At 39.9% G+C, this 19,768-nt stretch overlaps 1 protein-coding gene across 1 annotated transcript in view; it reads left to right on the top strand.

Annotated features, from left to right (window-relative positions):
• Nucleotides 1-19,768, top strand: part of GPD2 (glycerol-3-phosphate dehydrogenase 2) — a 236,629-nt gene that overhangs the window by 68,159 nt on the left and 148,702 nt on the right. The window lies entirely within an intron of this gene.

The following is a 19,768-nucleotide window of genomic DNA, read 5'->3' as shown; positions in this document are numbered from 1 at the left end:
ACGGATGGGTCTTCTAACTTTTCATGGGACAGTTTTTCTTTGTTGGATCTACTCAGTTTATTTATTGACACTTAACCTAGAGAATAGGATTTATTAAAATTGAATGTGCCTGTAAATCATCCGGGAAAATATATGAAATGCAGCTTCTGTCTAGTAGGTCTCAAGTGAGGTTTGAGAGTCTGCATTTCTATGCCAACAAAGGTCCGTACAGTCAAATCTATGGCTTTTCCAGTAGACGTGTATGGATGTGAGAGTTGGATCATAAAGGAGGTTGAAGACCAAAGAATTGATGCTTTCAAACTGTGGTGCTGCGGGAGACTCTTGAGAGTCTCTTGGACAGCAAGGAGATCAAACCAATCAATCCTAAAGGAAATCAGCCCTGAATATTCATTGGAAGGACTGATGCTGAAACCGAAGCTACAATACTTTGACCACCTGATGCAAAGAGCTGACTCATTTGAAAAGATCTGATGCTGGGAAAGAATGAGGGCAGAAGGAGAAGGGGCTGACAGAGGATGAGACGGTTGGATTGAATCATTGACTCAGTGGACATGAGTGAGCAAACTCCAGGAAACGGTGAAGGACAGAGAAGTCCGGTGTGATGCAGTCTATAGGGTTGCAAAGAGCCAGACATGACTTAATGACTCAACAACAATAACAAGTACCCAGGTAATGCTTTTGCATAAGTATATACTGGAACTGCTTTCTGAGTGGCAAGGGACTATACCAGAGATGCTCAACATGGTGGAATTGGAGGACTCCCTAAATCCAGACTAGCGGGGTGCTCATTAGAATGCAAATCCTTAGTCCTCAGCCTGATTTTACAGAGACAAAAATCTATGTAGGTATCTTTTACTTCTACAGAAAAGCGTTTTCAAATAAGTGGCCCAGTTTGTTTTTACATTGGTGTTTAGTCGCTAAGTCATGTCCGACTCTTTTTCAACCCCATGGACTGTAGCTGGCCAGGCTCCTATTATGCATGGGTTTTCCCATGCAAGAATACTGGAGTGGGTTGCCATTTCCTCCTCCAGGGGATCTTCCCAACCCAAGGATCAAACCTGCGTCTCCTGCCTTGGCACGCAGGTTCTTTACCACTGAGCCACCAGGGAAGACCTAATTTTACATACATTAAATTTTAAAAAGAGCAAACAAAAACCCAACAACTTTGTATCAAGGAGCCTTGTAGTTCTATACTTTTGTTGGGAGCAGAAAGAGGATTAAGTGGGCATTGGAAGAGTGGGCTAAGAGGTAACAATGGTTTTCCTTCCTTGAAAATTCTGCCTGGTGCTGTGGATCATGAAAATGTTCACATTAGCATTCCAGAAGATGTTCCAACTGTCTGAGTGACTTCACTTTCACTTTTCACCTTCATGCATTGGAGAAGGAAATGGCAACCCACTCCAGTGTTCTTGCCTGGAGAATCCCAGGGACGGGGGAGCCTGGTGGGCTGCCGTCTATGGGGTTGCACAGAGTCGAACACAACTGAAGTGACTTAGCAGCAGCAGCAGCATATTCTTGAGGATTGAAAGGAAAAAAAAAAAACAAAACTTGTCCTTTATATACTTTAGATTAGTCACTCTTTAAAACTACTATTCCTTATTATTTGTTTAGTCCCCAAAGATGCCTGGTTTAGAGTATGACCTCAGATTAACTGAAAGATAATGAGCTCATTCCTACTGACATCATTCTCTCACTTTTCTTCCCTATTCTCTTCTGCCTAGTCTTTAACACCCAGCTCTAATATCTCTTCTACTTGAAAGCCTTCCTTGTACAAGCTAATCATAGGGTGTTAAAACATTTTTATTTGTTTATCAAATTTGGCTCAATAATTCTACTTTAAAAATGTATCCTTAAGAATCATTTGGACATGAATACAAAGATATTCGAAGCATGAATACAAAGATATGCATGTTGTCTGTAATAGATTGGAAGCCACATCTATAGGCTACACCATGTGGCTTGCAGGGTCTTAGTTCCCAGACCAGGGATCAAACCCTAGCCCCTGAAGAGAAATAACCAAGTCCTAACCACTGGACTCCCAGGGAATTCCCTGCAGGTCCCTGAACAGGTGATTGACTGAATAGATTCATCCTACTGGAATATTATACAGCCAATAAAAAGGATGATATAAATCTACATCCATATATTTATTTTCATGAAAAGATGTTCTCTATATGTTGCTAAGTGAAAGAGGATTTACAGGATATACTAATTATAATATTTATTAAAAATTAGTATACTTAAATATTAAACTTAGTTCTAAGTGCTTAATATCAGTACAGTTCAGTCCCTCAGTTGTGTCCAACTCTTTGTGACCCCATGGACTGCAGCACGCCAGGCCTCCCTGTCCATCACCAACTCCTGGAGTTTACCCAAACTCATCTCCATTGAGTCAGTGATGCTATCCAACTATCTCATCCTCTGTCATCCCCTTAACCTCCTGTCTTCAATTTTCCCAGCTTCAGGGTCTTTTCCAATGAGTCAGCTCTTCGCATCAGGTGGCGAAAGTATTGGAGTTTCAGCTTCAGCATCAGTCCTTCCAGTGAACACCCAGGACTGATCTCCTTGCAGTCCAAGGGACTCTCAAGAGTCTTCTCCAACACCACAGTTCAAAAGCATCAATTCTTCAGTGCTCAGCTTTCTTTATAGTCCAACTCTCACATCCATACATGACTACTAGAAAAATCATATCTTTGACTAGATGGACCTTAGTTGGCAAAGTAATGTCTCTCCTTTTTAATATGCTGTCTAGGTCGGTCATAGCTTTCCTTCCAAAGAACAAGTGTCTTTTAATTTCATGGCTGCAGTCACCATCTCCAGTGATTTTGGAGTCCAAAAAAATAAACTCTGCCACTCTTTCCACTGTTTTCCCATCTATTTGCCATGAAGTGATGGGACCGGATACCATGATCTTAATTTTCTGAATGTTGAGTCTTAAGCCAGCTTTTTCACTCTCTTCTTTCACTTTCATCAAGAGGCCCTTTAGTTCTTCTCCACTTTCTGCCATAAGGGTGGTGTCATCTGCATATATGGAGAGCTCTTAATAAATATTTTTTGGATGAATGAATATGTTGAGTGCTTTATATGCCTCTGAGATTATAGTTCTAAGAATTATACTTTTTCTGTCTTCTCATTTATCTTTACAACAACCCACCAAGGTAGGTATTGTTACCTGTTTATTATAGATAAGAAAACCAATTCTTAGAGAGAGTATGCAGATTGCCCAAAGTTATGACAGTAATAAATTACAAGACCTTGGTTTGGAACAATCTGACTCAAATCCTTTATTTTCACATGTTTTTTGGGTTTGAGAAAGTTGTGCACATATATATATATAATAGAAAATTCATAATATGTTTATAGCAGCCTACTAGCAAAGTTTGTGATCTGAGTAGTGGGATCATAGGCATTTCTTTCTCTATTTTGTCTGTATATTTTCATGTTTACAAAATGACCATGGATTGCAGTAGTAGTCCCTCTTATCTAGTTTTGCTTTTCACAATTTCAGTTACGTGCTGTTTTCTGAGGTTCTTGAATAGTAAATGGGAGATTCCAGAAATAAACAATTCATAAGTTTTAAATTGTGCACTGTTCTGAGTGATGTGATGAAATCTCAAGCCATCCTTCTCAGTCCTTCCCCAAGCATGAATCATCCCTTTGCCCAGTATATCCTGTCTGCCTAGTAGTCATTTAGTGGCTATATAGGTTATCAGATTAGATAGGCTGTTGCATGCTTGTGCTCAAGTAACCCTTTTTTTTTACTTAATATTGGTCCAAAAGCTCAAGAGTGATGGTAGCAATTTAGAGTTATCAAAGAGAAGCCACAAAGTAAGTTGAAAGTTCTGGACCTAATACAGAAAGGAAAAGAAATCATGAGCTGAGGTTGCTAAGATCTGCAACCTCAAGATTCCTAAGAAGGAAGCTTCTTTGTGAGCTTATGAAAAGAGAAAAAGAAATTCACGCTGGTTTTGCATCTCACACTGAAAAAGTTACAGCCATGGTGTATGGTAAGCACTTAGTTAAGATGAAAAAGGCATTAAATTTGTACCGTAAGATAGTTTGAGAAAGAAACTATATTCATGTTACTTTTATTAAGTATATTTTTATAACTTCTATTTTAGTGTTAGTTACTTTTGTTAATCTCTTACTTTACCTAAATTGCAGGTATGCATGCATAGGAAAAAACATAGTATATATAGGATTTGGTAATATATCTGCAGTTTCAGGATCCACTGGGGAGCTTGGAATGTTCCCTCGCTGATAAAAGGGAATTACTGTATATTCATAATAAAATACCTACATTAAAAAGGGACTTTTTTGTTCACTACACCAACATCACCAACAAACAAGCCTTTGGGGGAATTTTTCTTTCTAAACAAAATAGATCACTCCATTTCCTATGCTATGTCCAAACCCAGTTCCACATCTGCTGTTTACTGTTTTCACTCTTTAATAGTTATTATTGTTTCAATTTTCTTTCGAACTTAACAAGGTTGGAGACTGTATTTCATTTATCTTTTTAATTTTAGGGGTAATACAGTGCTTGGTGCACCAGACATATAGCCAAAGAGATTTATCTAATGAAAAAAGAACCTTAATATAAAAGAATATAAAAGAACCTTAATATAAAATCACTGTCCATCATTGTATTTTTCTTTGCCCCTTTCCTGGTACTGTAAATATTACGTATTTGTTCCTAGTCTTGGCCTTGACAAAGCCTCTCTACTGCCTTTTTATCTCCTACTGCTAAAAGCAGTAGCCACTAAGTGTAAAAAATCAAAACAAAGCGCTTTCCCATCTCCCTGGTGGAGTAAAAGCAGTGAAGCCCAAATAATGCTTAGTTACCAAAAGCCACGCCAGGTGTCTAATCGAAACAGTATTGATTTTAGCTAGTAAATAGCCCTTAATATAGTTGGAACCTGGGTTGAATATGCAGCCTGGTAATTAGCTAATAAAGCAAACAAGGCCTGGAGAGAACATGGTGTAGTTGGATAAACAGCAGCCTGTCATCCAGGAAGCTTGCCTGCATATAATATCTTCTCCTACAGAGGACTCAAGTTGCCTTTAGGACTCCATGCCTAGTATTTTTAGCCATTAAATAAGGGGCGGGGGGAACCTGTAAACTTATCATAGGATCTGAGATATAACTAAAAGCAGTTGTAAATGTTTTACGAATATTACATGTACTAGAAATGCTTCCTGAAGACAGATGTTACAATTTAATAACCTTAAGTGGGAAGGTTTAATAACTACTTTAGATCATTAGGATAATGTTTAATGCCCTAGGATAATTATTAAACAATTCTCCAGTTTGCCAAATCATCCAATATGCTAGAGAAATCCATAGCTTGATTCATTCTCACATTATCCACTAACTGCTCAATGAAACTACAAAGTGGTAGAGACCAGTTGGGAAAAAAAAAGAGCAAGGGTGAGAAAAGGACTAAGTTAGCTAGATGCCACTTTGAGAAAGAAGAAAATCAGAGGCAGAGGGTCAGAGGCAAGATGTAAGGATTAAGGTGCAAAGGATCTGAATCAGAGACGGTGATAAGAGCTTAGAGCTTCAGCATCCAAATACATTGTATTAGGCCTGCACAGAAGCTTTGTTGTTGTTGTTGATGTGTTTTTAAAATTGGTTGCTGATATTTTCTTTTTTTAACTATAAATTTATTTATTTTAATTGGAGGCTACTTACTTTACAATACTGTATTGGTTTTGCCATACACCAACATGAATCCGCCATGGGTGTACACATGTTCCCCATCCTGAACCCTCCTCCCACCTCTCTCCCTGTACTATCCCTCTGGGTCCAGTGCACCAGCCCCAAGCATCCTGTATCCTGCATTGACCCTGGACTGGAGATTCGTTTCATATATGATATTATGCATGTTTCAATGCCATTCTCCCAAATCATCCCACTCTCTCCCTCTCCCACAGAGTCCAAAAGACTGTTCTATATATCTGTGTCTCTTTTGCTGTTTCGCATACAGGGTTATTATTACCATCTTTCTAAATTCCATACATATGCGTTAGTATACTGTATTGGTATTTTTCTTTCTGGCTTACTTCACTCTGTATAATCAGCTCCAGTTTCATCCACCTCATTAGAATTGATTCAAATGTATTCTTTTTAATGGCTGAGTAATACTCCATTGTGTATATGTACCACAGCTTTCTTATCCATTCATCTGCTGATGGACATCTAAGTTGCTTCCATGTCCTGGCTATTATAAACAGTGCTGTGATGAACATTGGGGTACACGTGTCTCTTTCAATTCTGGTTTCCTCAGTGTGTATGCCCAGTAGTGGGATGATATTTTCATAAGTGGGAGAAGCATTACAAAAAATTCCAGATTTCAGGCTTCTTTTGAAAATTCAGAATATCTAGTAATGCTGGGCCTAATTCCTCCATGATAGCAGTGGGCCAAAGTTGTGTAAAAACTGCCCCATTTATTTTTTCTCAAAATTTTGATTATGAAAATCTTAAGGCTAGAAATACAAATAAATATCTATTCACCTACTTCTAAATTCAACAATTGTTAATGTTTTCCAATATTTATTATAAAATAAATGCTTATATCTATACATTTATACTTTGCTGAATCATCTGAAAGTGGTTATATTGTGCAGTCGTGTTAGACGCTTTGTGATTCCATGGACTGTATAGCTCCTCTGTCCATGGGGATTTTCCAGGCAAGAATTCTAGAGTCAATTGCCATGCCCTCCTCCCAGGGATCTTCCCAACAGGAATCAAACCCAAATCTCCTGCACTGCATGTGGATTCTTTACCACCTGAGCCACCAGGGAAGCACATGAATACTAGGGGGGGTAGCCTATCCCTTCTCCAGGGCATCTTCCCAACCCAAGGATAGAATCAGGGTCTTCTGTATTGCAGGCGGATTATTTATGAGCTAAGCTACCAGGGTAACCCATGGTTATATTATTTCATCCTTAAATATGTTAACATGTATTTCTAAAACAAGGATAGTTTCCTACATAACTGCAATATTATCACACTGAAGAAAAAATCAATCATAACTCCCTAAGGTCATCTTTCTGTTTTTCATCTTTACTCAAGCTATATTCAGATTTTCCCCATCATTCCCAAAGTTTCTTTCACATTCATTTTCTTTTCAAGCCAGAATCCAATTAAAACATACTTACTGCACTTAATTATGTCACATGTCACCTTTATTCTAGATCAGTCTCTCTCTCCCTAGCCCCCTTTTCTTCTATGACATTGTCTTAAAAGGGTCAGTTATCTATTGGACTAGGATCCAGATTTAAAGGCTTGACTAATTTAGATTAAACACTTGGGGCAAAAATAATTCTGAGATGATAACGCAGACTTCATATTGTATCACAGAAGGGAGGATATAATATCTGTTGTTCTAGCTGGTAGGACAAAGTTTGACCACCAGGCCTAGGCAGAGAGGTAATCTCTTTAGCATGTGGTATGCTCTCTCTGATTTTCCCCAGACCCATGACTCCTTGTTTTATATCTAACCTAATTAATTCACTTTACCTTGCCTGGAAGAAAGGTCAACTTAGAGTCGATAATGTGCTACAATCTGAACTGTGTGATAAGAGCACCAATACTGGTTATTGTTCTGTGACTCAGTCGTGTCCAGCTCTTTGAGACTCCATGGATTGCAGCATGCCAGGCTTCCTTGTCCTTCACCATATCCACATCCAATCCATGGAGTTAATGATGCCATTCAACCATCTCGTCCTCTGTCATCCCCTTCTCGTCTCACCTTCAATCTTTCCCAGCATCAGGGGCTTTTTCAATGAGTTGGCTCTTCACATCAGATGGACATATTGGAGTTTCAGCTTCAACATCAGTTCTTCCAATGAATTCAGGGTTTATTTCCTTTAGCATTGACTGGTTTGATCTCCATGGGACTCTCCAAGGGACTCTCAAGAGTCTTCTCCAGCACCACAGTTGAAAGGCATCAGTTCTTCGTGGCTCAGCCTTTTTTATTGTCTAGTTCTCATATCCATATATTACTAATGGAAAAACCATAGCTTTGACTAGACGGACCTTTGTTGGCAAAATAATGTCTCTGCTTTTTAATATGCTGTCTAGGTTGGTAATAGCTTTTCTTAGAAGAAACAAGTGTCTTTTAATTTCATGGCTGCAGTCACCATCTCCAGTGAGTCTGGAGTCCAGGAAAATAAAGTCACCACTGTTTCCATTGTTTCCCCATCTATTTTCCATGAAGTGATGGGACCAGATGCCATGATCTTAGTTTTCTGAATGTTGAGCTTTAAGCTAGCCTTTTCACTCTCCTCTTTCACCTTTATCAAGAGGCTCTTTGGTACCTCTTCAATTTCTGCCATGAAGGTGTTGTCATCTGCATATCTGAGTTTATTGATATTTCTCCCTGCAATCTTGATTCTGGCTTGTGTTTCATCCAGCCAGGCATTCCGCATGATGTACCCTGCATATAAGTTAAATAAGCAGAGTAACAATATAGAGCCTTGACATACTCCTTTCCTGATTTGGAACCAGTCCATTGTTTCACGTTTGGTTTTAATTGTTGCTTCTTGATCTGAGTATGGGTTTCTCAGAAGGCAGGTTCCCATCTCTTTAAGAATTTTCCACAGTTTGTTGTAATCCACACAGTCAAAGGCTTTAACATAGCCAATGAAGCAGAAGTAGATGTTTCTCAGGAATTCTCTTTCTCTATTATCCAGTAGATGTTGGCAATTTGATCTCTGGTTCTTCTGCCTTTTCTAAATCCAGCTTAAACATCTGGAAGTTCTCGGTTCATGTGCTGTTGAAGCCTAGCCTGAAGGACTTTGAGCTTTAACTTGCTAGCATGTGAAATGAGTGCATTTTTGCAGTAGTTTGAACATTCTTTGGCATTGCCTTTCTTTGAGACTGGAGTGAAAATTAACCTTTTCCAGTCTGTGGCAACTGCTGAGTTTTCCAAATTTACTGGCATATTGAGTGCAGCACTTTCACAGCATCATCTTTTAGGATTTGAAGTAGCTCTGCTGGAACTCCATCATCTCCACTAACTTTGTTGGTAGTGATGTTTCCTAAGGCCCACCTGACTTCACACTCCAGGATATCTGGCTCTAGGTGAGTGATCACACCATCGTGATTATCTTGGTCATGAAGACCTTTTTTGTATAGTTCTTCTATGTATTCTTGCCACCTCTTCTTTATATCTTCTGCTTCCGTTAGGTCCATACTGTTTCTGTCCTTTGTTGTGCCCATCTTTGCATGAAATGTTCCCTTGGTATCTTTAATTTTCCTGAAGAGATCTCTAGTCTTTCCCATTCCATTTTTTTCCTATGTTTCTTTGCATTGATCACTTAGGAAGGCTTTCTTATCTCTCCCTGCTATTCTCTGGACTCTGCATTCAGCTGGATATATCTTTCCCTTTCTTCTTTTGCCTTTTGCATCTCTTCTTTTCTCAGCTATTTGTAAGGCCTCCTCAGACAACCATTTTGCCTTTCTGCATATTTTCCCTTGGAGATGGTTTTCCTCAGAGACGGTATCCTGTATAATGTTACAAACCTATGTCCATAGTTCTTTAGAAACTCTATCAGATCTAATCCCTTGAATCTATTTGTACTTCCACTGTGTAATCATAAGGGATTTGATTTAGGTCATACCTGAATGTCCTAGTGGTTTTCCCTATATACTTCAATCTTAGTCTGAATTTTGCAATAAAGAGTTCATGATCTGAGCCATAGTCAACTCCGGGTCTTGTTTTTGCTGACTGTATAGAGCTTCTCCATCTTCAGCTGCAAAGAATATAATCAATCTGATTTTGGTGTTGACCATCTGGTGATGACCATGTGCAGAGTCATCTTTTGTGTTGTTGGAAGAGGGTGTTTGCTACGACCAGTGTGTTCTCTTGGCAAAACTCTGTTAGCCTTTACCCTGCTTCATTATGTAGCCTGGGGCCAAACTTTCCTATTACTCCAGGTACCTCTTGACTTCCTGCTTTCACATTCCAATCTCCTATGATGAAAAGGACATCTTTTTTTGGTGTTAGTTGTAGGTCTTGTAGACCTTCTGCTTCACTCAATCACAGAACTGTTCAACTTCAGCTTCTTCAGCATTACTGGTCAGGGCATATTGAATGGTTTGCCTTGGAAACAAACTAAGATCATTCTGTTTTTGAGATTGCACCCAACTACTGTATTTCAGACTCTTTTGTTGACTATGAGGGCTACTCCATTTCTTCTAAGGATTCTTGCCCATAGTAGTAGATATAATGGTCATCTGAATTAAAATTACTCTTTCCTGTCCATTTTAGGTCACTGATTCCTAAATTGCCGATGTTCACTCTTGCAGTCTCTTGTTTGATGACTTCCAGTTTACCTTGATTCATGAACCTAATATTGTAGGTTTCTATGCATTATTGTTCTTTACAGCGTTGGACTTTAGTTTCACCACCAGACACATACACAACTGGGTGTTGCCTGTATCCCTAAACAATAGCCTGGTGATGCTCAACAAGTATCCACTGGTTGTCAAAAATTCTTTGGGGAAACACACTGACTGAAACTATGCATCCTGGCCAAGTACCAGAGTAACCATTTGGTGAGTAATTTTGTCACAGGAGGTCCCAGTAAGAAACATGAAAATAATAAGCCACACCAATCAGAAGAGTTTGGTAAAGGTCAAAAGGAGATGTCACATGTCTACCACCCCCCAGAGTCCTCGCTGGCATACATCTTGGCTGAGCAATGCATGCGCCACCAGGAAGGACCCTGAGCCAGAATGATTGGCCAGTGAAAACCTGGAAACTAAAACCATCACCATTAAACCCGAGACTGTGAGCCACATGGCAGAGCAGTCCTCCTGGATTCCCTTACCCTCCTGCTCTCTGCGTGGGCACTCCCTTCCCAATGAACTCTCTTACTTTGTCAGAATGTGTGCCTCCTCGGACAATTCATTTCTGAGTGTTAGACACGAGCCCTCTTTTGGTCCTGTTAGGGGTCACCATTCCTGCAAAAAAAATTAGAAACAAATAAATTAGAGAAACTTGAAAGGACGTATGGTTTGGGGGGAAATTGGGCAACTCATACTTCTAAACTCTGTGTGCTTCAGAGAAGCCTTGTGCCCTTGAATGTGTAGATGTCGTCTAGTCACTGAGGCATGTCCAGCTCTTTTTGCGACCCCATGGAGTGCAGTCCCCCAGGCTCCTCTGTCCATGGGATTTCCCAGGCAAGAATATAGGAGTGGGTTGCCATATCCTTCTTCAGAGGATCGTTCTGACCTTGGGATCGAACCCGCATTTCCTGCTTTGCAAGAGGATTCTTTATCTCTGAGCCAGAAAGGAAACCCTTGGATAGCCTTTGGATATGCAGATATGTAGAAACATTACAAAGGCTCCTGGCTCTGGGGAATGGTTCTTTATTTGAGATAGGTAGAAATGTATAGTCCCAGGGGAGAAATCTGATTAAGAAGAAGGAATGAATTAAAAATTCTGTGGAACTCAAGGTTTGGGTTACCTGTGCCTCCTATTTTTGAAGGTCTCTGATTCAACTTGACATGCATGTTATTTTTAGGGACACTTGTAATAAGGAGAACACAGAAGCAGAAGTGGGCAGAGGAAAATGTGAATTGTGATGCAAGGCCAACAAAACCTCCTTCACCCGCTAAGGGAGTTCTGGAGTATGAACAGTCCATTAGTGTTATCTCCCAATTATTTAGCTGGGTCTTTATACTCCTGCTTCACTCAATCTCATGGTAAGGATCAGTTCAGGAAAGGGATGGCCTTAAATGAGGCTGCTCTTTGCAGTAGATGCAAATTCTAGAGGAGTTGCCAGCTGAAGATGCTTCCAGCAGCTGGTGAAAGAAGATCTGCTTAAAGAAGAATCTGGGCGGCACAGCAATCCGTCTGGTACAGACTTCATGTTAAAATTTTTGCTCTTATCTCTAAATAAAGCTAAAAGGGCAATTACTGACATCCTTCTGCTAAACGTTAGTTGCCTAATTGTAACATTCAAACTATGAAATAATTTTTTAACCTTGTTCTGGTATTTCTTCACTTGTTAGAAAGCTAAAACAAAACAAGGCATTTCTCAAATTTTTAAAGTCTGTAGTATCAGTTGAATGTCCCACAGGACAGAAAATTGAGCTCATTTACATTGTTGTAAATTGCTTTGTCATTGCAAATAAGCGAATAAAGAGTATGTTACAAATGTCAGTGATGTACTGAAGGGCTAGCTCTACAAAGATAGACTGGAGTTGGTGTCAAAAGAAAATAAATGAAGGAAGTGCTGAAGGAACTGTTATCAGTTTCCTATTGCTGCTTTAACAATTAAACACAAGTTGGTAGTTTAAAACAAGAAATACAGTCTCCCATAGTTCTGGATGGCATCACAGACTCAAAGGACATGAGTCTGAGCAAACTCCAGGAGGTAATGAAGGACAGGGAAGCCTGGAGAGCTGCAGTCCATGGGGTTGCAAAGAGTCAGACACGACTCAACAACATTTCTGCAGGTCAGAAGTCCAACACTATTATCACTGGACTGAAATTGGGGTTGGCAGAGCCAGCTCTCTCCAGAAGATCTGGGAGAATTCACTCCTTGCTTCTACCAGCTTCTGGTGGCTGCTGGCATTCCTTGGCTTGTGTCTGTATTACTCCAACCTGCATCCATGATGACACTGTCTTCTACTCTTGTGTCTGTATGCTGCTGCTGCTGCTAAGTTGCTTCAGTTATGTCCAACTATGTGCGACCCCATAGACGGCAGCCCACCAGGCTCCCCCATCCCTGGGATTCTCTAGGCAAGAATACTGGAGTGGGTTGCCATTTCCTATAAACCCTCCCTATTACTGCTCTCTTCTATAGATATGTGAAATGGAATATTTCCTGCCACATCAATAAACAAAGGTGTCACAGCGATTTTGTGCCTTCAAAGTGAATTTTTGAGCCCAAGAGGGAGAACAATGCTTGCAATCTAGTAGCTAGTGCTGCTCCCTGCAATAAGCAAGGAACTAAGGATGTGAAAAATCAGGAAGCAGGATGCTGATCCCAGTTGGCTGACATGCGTATGAAAGGGATGACTTCAGTTAGACCAGACTCTTGCACCTTCCTAAACACAGAGGAGTGCCAAATTCCTTAAGTTGAGATATTTGGATTTCCTTAATTAACAATAATCTTTTGATGTTGAGACTACGTGCCCCTTGCTGCAAACCTCTATATAGCCTGGCTCCTCGCCCCGCCTCCTCGGAACTGTTCTCTCAGGGTCACTTGAGATGCTGCCTCCTGGGCTTGTGGTTCTAAAAATTCCCGCCAAATAAAACATACCTCTCAATTTCTACGTTGTGACTATTTTTTAAATTGACAGATACATGTGACTGTATTTAGGGTCCCTCCTGATAACTCAGGATAAACTCTCCATCTCAGAATCCTTGGTTAAATCATATCTGTTAATACTCCATACCTGCCATGTAAAGTGACATTCAAAGGTTCCAGGGAGGTCACTATTCAGCTTATAAGTCTTCACTCTACCTCATTAAGCCTAGGGACAATTTGCTTTCACATAGCCCCAAAGCAGGAATGTAAATTATGTCCGGGTGAGGAAAATGATGGAAAAGCTAGAATTCCACCCCACCGCACTTTGAGACCCACTGGAGGAAGGCCTCTTTGTGAGGACTGGATTTCTCTATTGCAAAACCCCAAGAGGATCAGGTTGAAGAACACGTGCTCAGGAAAAAGTGTCTTCCTCTACATTTGACTATTGAAAGATATTTTTAGAACACATATACTCTAAATTTACTAGGAAAAAAATATTTTTTTTCAGATATCCTGACACCAGTTTCTAGCCTTTTTTTTTTTTTTTTTAATCATAGGTCAAGTTATCTCAGTTCTCAGAAATGACCAGGGTTAAAAATTAGGTGGAAAGGAAATAGGATTATCTATTTACAGTGTGGTCTAGAGAATGTTAATAGACTTTTCATTAAGATTTCAAATTCTCTTTGATGAAGTTTACATTATACCATTCTCTTCTTTTGCCTTATGACCCCTAAAAAAGCTATTTAAAAAAGTATTTTAAAGACTATTTTAAAAAAAGCTATTCAATAAGTAACTCAAAGATAACAGAACAGAGTCTCTGCATTTCCCTGGTTCATTTCTTGGCTTTGCTTGATGCTTTTACTGATAGAGGAGGAATGCAGGAGATTCCCTTTTGAGTCCAAGCTATTTATTGAGGGAACAGCACCTGTCACTCTGGCCTATACCCTTGTGTGTAGAGGGCCCCCGTCTTGGCTTGGCAGAAAGTAGGTCAATGCCCATGTGTTTCAAGGCTGCTGAATTAAGACACAGTGTTCTTCTTATTTTAAAGGCTAAACATGCACAGGCATAAACCCTGTCCTTTGCTATTGTTGCTCTATTTTTTGCTGTTCAGATTCATTCATTTAGAAAAAAAATCGCATCAAAATATTACAAACTGTGGTCAAGTTTATTTTAAGTATTTACTGATGAGGTTGAAATCATCTCCATGTTATGTAACAGGTTCTTAGACATGGAACTGAACACATCTCCAGTTTCCTGGGCTGGTTACTTTTGGCTCAGTCACTTCTTTAACTGAATCATAACCAGAGTTGCTCTGAAGGGTCCAGTCCTCCATTTTGTTTCAGCTCCCACATCAGAACCAAATACTTACTCATGTTCTCCAAATGAGTTATTTAGGACTTAACACTTGCCTGCAACCTTCCTCCTGCTATTAAATGAGAGGCTTTGTTCCAGAGACACTGTTACTCAATTTACATCACAAACACTTGTTTTCAGTGCTGTCTTAGGAAGAGAGTGGATGCCAGCCCAAGGAGGAGTTTGAATTTCCTTTACCTTAGAAACATTTACTTCTAAGAAAGTTTCCTGGTGTCACTTTTTATTGATGTCATTTTTTCTAAATTTTATTTTTATTTAGAAGGTACTTTCCCAGAATTTTTTTTAATGTAGACCATTTTAAAGTCTTTATTGAATTTCTTTCAATATTATTTGTTTTATGTTTTTTGGTTTTTTGGTTTGTGAGGCATGTTGGATCTTAGCTCCCTGACCGAAGAGATTGAACCCTTACCCCTCTGCAATGAAAGGTGAAATCTTAACCACTGGACTGCCAAGGAAGTCCCCCCACCATCCCCAGATTCTTATAAAGCAGAGATAAAACTTTAAGTACCCATTAAAAATATACTTAGCATTTTCATCTTTTCAAGATGAAGATCATATCCTGTGTTTTTACCTCATTCTTGATCCTAACTCTTTGAAAATCACTGATGTGGGAAGATTTTCTGTTGGATATTAGATGTCTATAATTCTGGTTTTAAGAATTCAAGTAACAAGGAGGTAGAGACCACCTAAATGATAAATGACCTGGTCTAATCTCCAAGCCTCAAAGGTACTGAACCAGTCCAGATCAAGAATTTGTTTCAATTTTGAAGAATTTGTTTAATTTTTCTGGACAGAGTTTGCTAATCTAGAAACTCTATATTAGTTTTTTTTTCTTCTTTTGTAAGTGGTAAACTTGTAGTCTTTGTTCAATGTTTGATTATCTTCTTAATTTGTAACTATTGTTAACAATGATTAAGATTATTGGGTGAATATATTAATAGTGCTTCCCAAATTATGTAAACTACTAAAATAATAGAATGGAAAAAAAAGATGTGAGTATACATAGCATTCAAAGCTCAGAACAAAAGTGTCTTTGCCCAATATTGGACCGCGAGTCAGAATGTGTGGGCCTCAGGGAAGGGAAACGACATTGGTGATAGTTTTACAGATAGCCTATAAGTCAGGCATTTTACATATATTATCCTATTCAATCCCAGTGTGGCTGTTGCTAGCTGTGTTGTGTTGGGCATGTTGCTTAGCAATTGTATGCCTCAATTCCCCCATTTGTAAAAGCAAAGCCAAGAAACCAAAAAACTCATAGTTATTCTGAGGATTAGCTATTACAAGTACTTTGTTAAGACTAGTGCCTGAAAGAGAGTTAGTACTGAGTGTGCGCTAGTAACATCCTCCCTGGATGAGGAAACAGAGGCTCTGGGAAGTTACAGGTTAAAGCACTTAGAAGAGGATAGATTTGAAGCTCCTACACTGATCTCTGCACCAAGCAGTTTCTCATTTTAGTCTTAACACCATGTCAGGCTGGGGCTTCCCAGGTAGTGCAGTGGTAAAGAATCTGCCAATGCAGGAAACACAAGAGACATGGGTTCAATTCGTGGGTTGGGGAGATCCCCTGGAGAAGGAAATGGCAACCCACTCCAGTATTCTTGCCTGGAAAATCTCATGTTCAGAGGAACCTGGTGGGCTACAGTTCATGGGGTCACAAAGAGTCAGATTTGATGGAGGGCATCTGTACTACATGCATTAATGTTAGGCTAACTCTGGCATCAGAGTTAATGGACATGAGTTTGAGCAAGCTTCTGGAGATGGCAAAGGACAGGGAAGCCTGGCATGCTGCAGTCCATGCGGTCGCAAAGAGTTGGACATGACTGAACAACTCTGTAACTTTAGGCAAAATACTTAATAACTCTGAGCCTTGGTTTTATCATTTTTAAAATAAAAATGAGAGTTAATAATATTTATGGCCCCTTTCCTTTGTATGACTTTGTATGACCCAGGTTCTGATTATCAGTCTAACTGCATCTGCCAATATCTTCTCCCTCAGATTTTTTATGACAGCATTTCCCAGAAAACCCTAGGCCCTTTTGTATTTCTAGGCCTTTAATCGTATATTCCCTCTTGTCTTAGAAGTAAGCTGCTACTTTCTCTGCAAGAGATGCTCCCCGGAATACTTGTATGCTCCATCCCAACACAGAGCTTTGAGGTCCCCGTTTAGAGTTATTAACATACTGTGCTGAAAATGTTTGTTTTCATGTGCTGTCTTATGTACTGTGCTCAGTTGCTCAGTGGTGTATGACTCTTTTTGACCTCGTGGACTGCAGCCTGACAGACCTCTCTGTCCATGGGATTTCCTTAAGAATACTGGAGTAGGAAGCCATTTCCTACTCCAGGGGATCTTCCTGACCCAAGGATCAAATGTGCGTCTCTGGTGTCTCCTGCATCGGCAGGTGGATTCTTTACCACTGAGCCACCTGGGAAGCATCATATGGGCAAAGTACTGCAGCTGAAGCTCCAGTCCTTCAGCCACCTGATATGGAGAGCCAACTCACTGGAAAAGACCCTGATGCTGGCAAAGATTGAGAGAAGGAAGGGAAGGGGTGGCAGTGGCTGAGGTGATTAGATAGCAGCATTGACTCAATGGACATGAGTTTGAGCAAACTCTGGGAGATAGTAAAGGACAGAGAAGCCTGGCGTGCTGCAGTCCATGGGATCACACAGAGTCGGAAGCAACCGAACGACTGAACAACAAAGGCCCCATTCAGTCTTTCTCGTCCATGAATTTTATTATGAGCTTTGGTAATCAATGAACACTAGCAGAAAGTGTGTTCCTCTCTAGAAATGGGCAAGGACTAAAAGAGTTGACCCTGCGCAGGTGATGAATGATCATAAAAAGTGTGTAACAGAATCAGCAATGGAAGGTTCCCCATGCTCGAGAAAGGTTATCCCCAGCAGCTGGGTTTAAGTTGTCTAAGCAGCCGACTGAGGAAGGGAAGAACTTCTTGCTTGTATTGTTATACTAGAATATAGAGAATAACCCAGATTTACCTGACAGCACTATACAAGCAAGATAAATTAATGGCAGGCAAATTTAGATTTTGTTTGGATAGGAAGGAATGAAAAGGGAAAAGCTTTTCAAATTTCGGTAGCTAAGTGAGCCTGAAAACCTATGATAGTCCTGAAGTTTTCACAGGCACAGGAGCAAAGAGGTGGCACTAAAGTTACTTGACACCTTCAATCTGAAAGACAGTAAACACAGTTTCATTCCAAATGCTGAGTCATGTTTATGATGACAAGGAGAAACACTTAAGACTCTAATTCTCCTGAGGTGCTGGTCAGATGGGTAGATCGCCTTCTGCTGAAATAATTACTTCATGTTTTTAAATGTAGTTCTAAGTGCCACGCCCTTTATGCTCTCAGTTTTCTCCCTTTTTAACCCTCAGCGTGTTTGTTTGGTTTTAATTCCTTGAGAAGCTGTAGCAAGTATATGTGTATAGGAAAGATGTTTTTAAGTATTGTTTGTGTATCTAACTTAATTCCGAAGAGTAATTCCTAAATGAATGATTATTGCCCTCCTCCCCACAAAATTATCTTAAAAATGAAAAGAAATTGCTTAGGCATATGGGAAATTACATTGTATTAGATACCACAATCAGCAGCCGAATTCTTTCAGTGGAATTCTTATCGTAATAAAGAAGACACAAGGGCAGAGATAGAGAGGTGGAAAGCTACTTTAGGTACCCATAAATAGTAACTTAAGTTTTAAAGCATTATGTTTAAGGCTAAAAGGAAACATTATTTTTATACTTTATTCCTTCTAGAAGATACTGATGGAGTAAATAGGGAATAATTGTTGATTCTGTAAGTCTGTCCATCTTAAAGCAGAAAGATCATAAAACTCTGCATTTGGAAATTATCTAGTGCCTGTGGCTCAGAAGGTAAAGAATCTGCCTGCAAAGCAGGAGACCAGGGTTCAATTCCTAGGTCAGGAAGGTCTCCTGGAGAAGAGAATGGCAACCCAATGCATTATTCTTGCCTGGAGAATTCCATGGACAGAGGAGCCTAGTGGGCTACTCCATTGGGCCACAAAGAGTTGGACATTTCTGAGCGACTCACACTTCTCTTTCAGTGTTATCTTTAAGGATTAATTTTTTTAACCACTTTTGCCTTGAATAAAAGTAGATGTGTAATTTATGTTGAAAAACTACAAATCAGCTATGTTTTGATGCAGTAATTGGAAGTAATTATTTCACAACAATTTCTAATTATTTTTTTGTCAAGGCTGTTGCTGAGTTTAGATGTGTATGGAGCATGGGGAAGAGGAGGGCTGAGGTGGGTTGTTTAGAAAAAGAAGATCCAGAGTAAGCTGAATGCTTATCATGTTACCTTTTTATCTCTCCTCTCCTAACTGCTCCCATACACACTTTTTCATCTGATGCCTTTCCTGAATTCCACTGGTGCCTAGGGTCCTGCTTTCCTTTGATTGCTTTGGGCCCCAACCTTGGCAAGTGAAAACATATCTGAGACTTCTGAGTTTTCTCACCTCAAAATTCTCTGGTGGTGGTGGTTTAGTCGCTAAGTCATGTCCAACTCTTTGCCACCCTTGGATGTAGCGCACCAGGCTCCTATGTCCATGGGATTTCCCAGGCAAGAATATTGGAGTGGGTTGCCACTTCCTTCTCCAAGGGAATCTTCCAGACCCAGGGATAGAACCATTGCAGATGGTCTCTTGCATTGCAGGAAGATGCTTTACTACTGAGCAACCAGGGGAAGCCCCAATATTGTCTCCTTCCTCCCATATCCTATTCTATCAGGTCTGACTTGGATCAGACCATCATGGATAGTCGTGGGTTACTGATGAGAACTGAATCCCTGCTGGCTTGTTAGCTAGCAAGGTGACCAGAACTTGTGGGGAACATAAGTAGCAGACATAACAGGGTTCACAACAAACTGTTCACCTAAGCATTCATTTCATATCAGTGAACAGTTATCAAACATCTATTATGTTATAGGCACTGTGCTAGGTACAAAAGTGAATAATAGTAGGTGGTCTTCATAGTCCAAGCAGTGAACTATCCTGGGAGAATTAGTAGAAAATAAATCCTACTAATGGCACCTCAGTGCAACCAGATTTTTCCTTTTCTGTGTATCGTGTTGCTCTTCTAGACAA

The sequence above is a fragment of the Ovis canadensis genome, chromosome 2 (genome assembly GCF_042477335.2).
Source record: "Ovis canadensis isolate MfBH-ARS-UI-01 breed Bighorn chromosome 2, ARS-UI_OviCan_v2, whole genome shotgun sequence".
Classification (NCBI taxonomy): domain Eukaryota; kingdom Metazoa; phylum Chordata; class Mammalia; order Artiodactyla; family Bovidae; genus Ovis; species Ovis canadensis.
This window is presented reverse-complemented; position numbering and strand designations above follow the sequence as displayed.